The sequence below is a fragment of the Tinamus guttatus genome, unplaced genomic scaffold (genome assembly GCF_059628265.1).
Source record: "Tinamus guttatus ecotype Peru unplaced genomic scaffold, ASM5962826v1 Tinamus_guttatus_pri_ptg000492l, whole genome shotgun sequence".
In the NCBI taxonomy this organism is placed as follows: domain Eukaryota; kingdom Metazoa; phylum Chordata; class Aves; order Tinamiformes; family Tinamidae; genus Tinamus; species Tinamus guttatus.
In genome coordinates this window covers 4,078,679-4,086,908 of record NW_028289026.1, presented here as the reverse complement: position 1 = coordinate 4,086,908, position 8,230 = coordinate 4,078,679, and positions in this window count along the sequence as shown.

Sequence of the window (8,230 nt, the reverse complement as noted above, 5' to 3'; positions counted from 1 at the left end):
TTACCTTTAACTAACTGTGTAGGAGGTTGCATTTTTGTTTTGTTGTTGTTATCCTTTTGTCCTAGTTAGTGCAAGGTGGTGAAATGAGATTCCTGGCCGACTAAATAGCAGTTATTATTCATATGCCTATAGTAGACAGCTAATGCAAGGAACCCATCATAACTATACAAAGGACTGTCAGAGTAAAATAAAACAGTGTAAACTAAACTAAATTAAAATAAAATAAAAATAAATAAATAAATAAAAACCAAGGGCCACCAGATCTGGACTATAATCACACTTCTCATACTACAAATTAAAGGAAATAAAATAACCTGTGGATCAAGGGTGAGAAATATTTTTGTAAGAGTAACTCTGCAGGATTATATACAATTGGAGCTGTATGTAAGTGAATAGACAGAATAGGAATTACACTAAATGGCTGGAGAGCTAATACAAGGTGGAAAAAAAAAGGGGGGGGGGAGAAGAAAACTTTTACTTTTGTGGTGTACTAATGTCATTTTGAGGTACAAAAAAGCTACCCAAATGGGACAGTGTTTCATCCCGGCAGTGATTTTGTGGAAACAACAGGCTCTTGTAAAAGAGCTTGTGGGGGAACATCAACTATACAGAGGGGAAAAAAAGAGAATAGAAGACTGAAAAATGTAAGAGAAGAACAAAAGGAATGACTGTGCTTGTAAATGAAATGAACTATCTGAAAGATTAAATTTGGGATTTGAGAGTACTAAGAAAGGAAGAAGAACCAATACCTCCTGAAGAAGGTCACTAAAGGCCCAAATGCCCAAAGATAAGAAATTTATCAGAAGAAAAAAGGCCAGGAGCATCTATACAGCGACAATTGCAATGTGATAGGATGCCTGAAACGTAGCTGTGAAATAGAGAAGGCATGCATTTTGAAGAGTTTGTAAAGTTTGTGAACAATTTTTAAGGCAAAGTAACACAATCTCTTACACTGAAGACTACCTTACTGAACTAAAGTAGGGAATTTGACATTTTCTGCTTTTTCATCTGGAGGAAAGTAGCATTGCTTCACCCTTACCTGTAACTAATTTTGTAAATATTTCCTTTATTTTATGAAACCTGGAAAGTTTGCAGCTGTCTCCAGGACCTTCTTTTCTTCTAGTGAAGAGATGACCACTACAGACCATACAACATAATTAGTATGACAGGAAAATTCTTCTAATCTGTTCTGAGATAAAATTTTTCAAGAGAGCGCTGTGTCACAGTAGAGCTGGGAGACCCTGGAGGCGCCAAAGTAGGTTGCTGCTGATAGAGTTATCCCTCCTCTCTGAGGACTGGGGAGGTCATACCCAAAGGACCTTTGAGAAAGAACTGAGTGAGTCACAGGCCAAATAATTTGCCTTGCCTATGGGTCACCCAGCCATCCTCATCTTGGGGAACCTGCGGGGATCGAGCACTATTCCTGTCATCACAATGAATCTGATGTTTCCAGTCACCAGCTAGAAGGTGAACAGTGTGACCCACTTCCGTAGGCCTTGCCTCAAGGGAGGGAATTGAAATTACCCCAGACTTTGCTGCAAACATGGTCTCCAAGGGATGCTCGCAGACAGCTTCGTTCTGCTCTTACTGAAGGAATTCAATACTAAGAGGGCAAGGAGGACAAAAAGGGCTGCACAAACAAATACCAGCTACTATACTTTGCAGTCTTAAATTATAATTGAGACATCTTTATGCAGACTCTGAGAGCTCACTGGTAGCCGCCTTTACCGAGCAGTTGTCTTCAGCTGAACTAAAAGCCCTGAAGGATAGATTTAAAATCAGAACAAGAAGGAAGGTGGATGCTCCAGAAAGCTCAGCTGTATCTCAGCTGGAAAAGATGCTTCATAGCTTCAGTTGCCCAGATTGGCCCAGACATCACTAACTAACCTGAAAAGAAGAACTCCCCTCAGAGCACCTGGCTAGTTTTAGCAGTCTTTATGAACTTCCCTGTAAGCAATCAAAACACAAGATAAACCAAGAGGCAGCTCCAAGACACCAGAATACATCTTTTTTCTCTGTCTGACAAAGAGAAGGATTCAAGGAACATAAATTTCAACTTAAATAAAAGTATATTTAGAAGAAGAGAAACTTTTTTCTAATGCTCAGAAAGGCTTGTAAGGGCCTCCAACAGCTCAGTGTTCTTGTGATATCACAGACTCTGTAGATACTTAAGTTTCCAGAAACAAGTTTCTACTCCATACTCCAAAGGCTTTTCATGATGGATTTTAAATCAGGCTCAGAATTAGCCAGACGACAATGCCCCTAGAAAAAATACATATATAGACATATCACAAAAAGCAGCACCAAACAATGTGAGAAAAATATCTTCTCCTTACTATGCACAGCTCCTTCTTCCCCCATAATGAACTCTGAGCCTCTGAATTCAGTATAAGACCATGATAGAACTCTCCAATGTTTCTGATTGCTTGAAACAATATGATGAAACATTCTACCTATCTAAAAGATTAATAAGGTAATAAGGTTTCTCCTTATCCTGCACCAGCCTTCCTTTTCTTTCCTTTACGCCATTGCTTGTCACCTGGACCTTTTTAACAGCTATTCTTCTGTATAAATTCTACATGTCCTCTGCTGATCACCTACCTCAAAAATTTGTAGTATGCAAAATAAATGGAGGAGAGCTTCTAAAAGCTGATAATCCAGCTTCTCCTCATGAGAGTTACTCATTGTCAAAAAGCAGAATTATGAGTGTTATGTTGAAGGCTCTATTGGAATGATGTTGTATTTCTTCCACTAATGCAGTCAGAGATAATTAAGCAAACAGCAACATTCCAGAAGGCTTCATTTGAGATTTTTTTTTCAAGAGTAGTAAATATTTTGTTAATAAAATTACATGGGAAATATAGTTATCCTATGAAATTAGTGAGGAAAGTTTTGAGATGAAATTCATAAAATATGAAGCTAAAAGCAACATTGCAAATTTTAATTTACCAACTGCATGGCAAGAGTTGTAACACTTCCTTGATTCAAACCTGTCTGAACTAAAGCATTTGTCACAGAGAGCAACTGAAATCTTAATCTTAGGGATTTCTTTGGTGGAAAGTTTACCACAGCTCTTACTAAATTGTACTAGTGTCTGGTTGCACTTTGTGTTTTACCATCAAGGAAAATCCTACAGTGATATTGCAATAGACTACACAAAACTGCACTGAAATGCATAGTGCCATCTTGCACCCACTTGTAAAGTGGTACAATTAAACTTTCCTGATTTCCCCATCATTATCTGGGCCAGCTTGATCAACAAGAAAATTTGTGCTTCTTTACAAACTATTGGCACAAGATCTGTATGATGGAAGGACCGCAATGAAAGACCCTATTGGAGATATATCTTCCTGGTAGGAACACATCTCCTCTTTACATATCAACACTCACCAGTTCCTAAAACAGTTTCAGCATGTGCTGTGTAGATCCTGTACTGCTTCACATTCTAAATTAAAATATTATGTCTTAATTAAGATGGCTTCTGGCAACACTTTCTCTTCTTCTACATTGTTAAATCTTTCAGATATCTCCTCCTCTTAGACTTGCATCTCTCCAGTTCTTATCCACATGTTTTTCAAACTTTTTGAAATTTACTTTCTTCAAAATCATTGCCTCTCTTCTACCCTCTCCTCAGTCATGAATTCTATCTTTTTAAAGAGATTTAGCATTCTCAGCCAGAATAGTCCCTTATTATCAAAATTCTCCCCTACCACTACCCAGTTGCTTTATAATGCTTTTATAAATGTCTTTCACTCTTGCTCTAATCCAATTTTATTATTGTTTTTATTAGGTTTTACAGCTGGCAAAACCTTCTGTTCCTAATGTCAGAATGTAGTTTTTGAAGCATCCAATGAAATGTTTTGCAACTGTTCTCAGTTGTAACTCACGTATCTGTTGATAGTCTTTTCCCCACAAACTTACTTTCTAACTGTTTCCATTTTTGTGGAACAGAACATCTTAAAACATCAAGTATATATTTTAACTTTACGTCATAGTTCTGTTATTTTGCTTGTGAAAGTAATCAAATAATGAACATGTGTACTGAAGCAATGCCTAACTGAGTTTTGTCATTCATTTCTCTTAATCTGCTAAAATAATCTTTATATTAGAGTTCCCCCAGTTTAGATGCTTTTTAAGTTAGCAAAATGTCCCTTGCCATTTTTAGGAACTTATGATTTTTTAATCTTTTTCAGCACAAAAACTCTAATATATCTCATGTAGTTTCCCATCCTATATGTCAGAACAACTTTTCCCCCATGAAAAAGTGTTAGCCATCCTACACTCTGCCTTGGCTTGGTGGTCTGTTGCATATACAGCACGTTTGTCAGATATTATTATTTGAAACAGACCAAATCCACTGTATTTTTTAAACTTCAGCCACATAGGCCTTCCTCATAGGTTTTTCAAAAGCCCAGATTGTTAATAAACACTTATAAAGAATCAATTTCAAATTTGTACTGTTTTTCACTTGGTCTCCCAGTTACAGGCATATAGCTGATTAAATAGCTTCATCTTTCCATGTCTCTGGATGCTTTGGTTCATTTTCTTCCAAACATCTTTTAATTTTGTTCCGAGCTCTTATTTTTATTCCTTTTGTTATTAATTCAGTTCTCTCTGGTGATAGCCTCCTTCCCAAGAAAACAGACCCATCTTCCTCTGAGGAGGATTTAAAATTTAGCATTCCCCTGTCTCCTTAGGAAGATGATCGACAATACACAACAACAAAATATATATATATGTATATATCCCTCTTTCCTACATAGCATCTAAATTCCAGAAGGTTCCTATTTTTCTTTACTTGACAGATACTCAGGTGTTTTCCTTCTTCAGAGACTTCCTGAGCTCTCTCTTGTTTACATATTCCATCTATATGTGCCAATATGCAATAGTACAGATCGTTGGATTCCCATGGACAGAAGTCTATCCAACTCTAGCTTTTCATTTCCCGTCTTCATTCTGGAAAGAAACTACACAGCTCTGCTTTCTGGCTATTCCCTGAAGATATTTTCCCTTCATTTTTAGTATTGAATTCCTAATAGGAACATCTTTTCTCTTTAGACTGCTGGAGATCTCCATTTAGACACACTTAATTGCATTGCAGTCTGGGCTGCCAGCCAGCCAGAGGTATGTCATCTCATAGCTGTCTAGTTCAGTCACCAGTTGTGTCCTCAGAAATATTTTCTATTGTTTTCTTATTAGAAGTATGAAAATAGTAGGGATACTTCAAATTAAGTTCCTCAAATTCTTCTTATTCCAAATAGGCTGGAGACTGTTGAGGATCTGGAAGACAGGGTTGTACACCGCATAACAGAGCAGGCTGAGGGCCAAGTTATGATGAAAACTTCCCTCGACTTTCTGTAGCCTAAGAAAGAGAAAACACTCTAAGGAATGATTCAGGCACCTAAATTAGGATCCTTGGATGAGTGAATCTTGGGAGCAGCCCTTTTCCTTCTATAGCCAGTAGGGTTGTAAATAGACCCAAAGGAAATTGGCTCCACAACATACCCAGGTAAGCAAAGTGCTTATCATTGGGTGATACAGACATTTCTATTTCACAAGCACTATCTGCCTTGAGCCATGTTTCACACTAACTTGATGCACTGACACTCCTGCCTGAGTTCCGCAGTAGGCAGTTCTTTGCTTGAGTTTTGCAATGACAGATGTTCCATCCCTCTGAATTTTCAAGAAATCTTCAGACATTATAAAGCATAATATCTGCATTTGTCCTTCCAAGCCTCAATCTTCCAATACACACCCACTGACCAGTATTTGGACAAAGAAAGTCCTTGATGGATTCAGAAATGAAAGAAAGCAATTATGTACACAGCTCACTGTTCTATCACAAGTTATTGTACACAGGGCAGTATAAATGCAGTCTAAATCAGGGAATATGTGCTGTCTGAAAGGAATGCGAGGAAAACACACATCTAGCCTTTCCTAAATCTGCCGAGCACTCCAAGCATTTGGAGTATTTTCTGTACCTGCTACCCTGCCCCGCATGTCTGCTGGCAGGAGGGAATATCCACTCCATTGTAGGGTCCAGTCTTCAAGGTCTCAGCCACACAGATTCATGGTCATGCACAAGTGTCTCGTCTGCTGACAGCCCAACCATTAGAAAAATGAAATGGAGAGAGTAAAAACATCTGCACAGGTTGACACTGGGAAGCCGCTTTATCTGCCTGCTGTGCCCCTACACCCAGAAAGAGCATCTGCGTGTTAAATAATCATTTTTATGAAGAAGCTAACCTATTAACTGAGATAACTAAAGTGAGAAGCATAAATCCATATTTGTACATTTCATTTATGACTGAGAATTCTTTAACAAACATGCAATGTGGCTAATAATACAACTAAGTGACTGGATTTGTTGCAAGGATATCCAAAATTAGTAGTCTTCAGCCAGTCAGTTGGTGCCGCTCTACAAAATAAATTAATTAATTAATAAAGGACCAGGCCACTTAGGTGCCATTTACTTCATTCGAAATTGGAAACACTGAGCTCCACTGAAGAAACAGGCTAGGTGTGTAGCTGCAGTAACCATGTTTGATAGTTTATACACATCTATGTAATGACATTTTGGCCACAAAATATATGACAGTATTTTAACATTCAACATGTTTATGTTTCAAGCTGCCTCTTGAATTCCCAGGGACACATTTGAAGAAAATTAAAAAACACAGCCAAAAATATAACCATTGTCAACCCCTAGTCATAAAGTTTAATTGGAAAGAAGATATTACGTATGTATCTTTATTACATTTTGAAACAATAAATAATACATATTGTTGGCTAAAGATTGAGCTCTGAAGAGAGAGTGCATTGTTTTATTATTCAAACATAAGTGAAAGTGCATGGTATTACCAATTAATGTGGGGACTTTTTTTTTATGAAATAAATAAATAAATCCACCAGCCTCAGCTGGTGATTTACATACTTGAGCACCTTTAATCACAAGCTTAAAAGCAAGGGTGGAAAGAACAGTAGCCAAAGCTGTTGCCAAGACAACTTATCCCTGGATTTAGCATTATCATCAAGGGAAAACCTACAAGGAATTTAATTAACCAATACCTCAACCTTCTGGCATGCCAAGCACTGGCTGCTCTACTTCCAGCTCCAAATCCCTTAGGAATGGCTGCACCAGCAACACAGAGAAGTCATGTGGGGCATTTCCAATTTTCCAATGATTTCTTGAACACTGGCATGAGTCTGCACTGCCCCCTAGACCAAGGCAGAGGGACATGAGCCAGCTCTGATGCCAAAACTGTCTATGAGCCTGGACCAAAGCCCTGGCTGATACATGCTTTCCTTTTAGCAGCATATATTAACCTCAGTGCTGCATTACACTGATGTGATCACACTGCCCTTCGTCAGCTCGGTGAGCAGGCAGAGCTTGCCTGCACCCACCACCATCTACAGTGCAAACTGAATCTTTGACATAATCACTGCAAACCCAAACTACCAGCTGTGTTTGGCTCGTGAAGTTGGTTTGCATGATAGAAAAAGGTGTGCTAAAACATAAAGAATTTCTTAGGAAATGCAACTGCTCTCTACTCTTGCAAACTCCTTGAGCTACTTCAATTAGCATGTGGGATGGCAGAATTTTCCCCATCATTTGTGAAAATGGTTACAATTTTCCCCAACACTTCAGCTGTCTGATAACGATACTGCCACTTCCAGGAAAACACTACTGTTCCTTGGCTGATGAATTCCTGTAAGAAATCCTTATTCCATTTGTTGAAAGGAGTAAACATGAAACCTAATTTCCTCTCACAATGCCACACCTAGTTCTTCCTTTGGTATTATGTCAGAAAAATACACCTTGAAGTGTATATGAAGATAGAGACAACAGCACAGCACTTCCCAATGACTACCACATTTTCTATTTTTCGGCAGGAAATCTATTGCAGATGTTTGAATTGACAAATTATATTGTGTGGAACAAATAAAAGTATGGGTGTTACTGGCAAAGAAATAGAAACTGGGATGATTTCTAGCAGGATAAGGGGCTGAAGCTTGTCTTGTTTATTTAAAACTTCTGCTTTTTACAATGTTTGTTGATGGATCTACCAAGGACAACATCTCATTCTAACTAGCATCTAACTAGATGCTTTCTTCTCAAATGCCAGCATCTATTAGCAACTAATTCTGCAACAAGAAAATAACTGACTGCTGAGGTCCACCATCGCGAGACGGAATGAACGACACTTCAATGTGAAGCAAGTTCGATTCG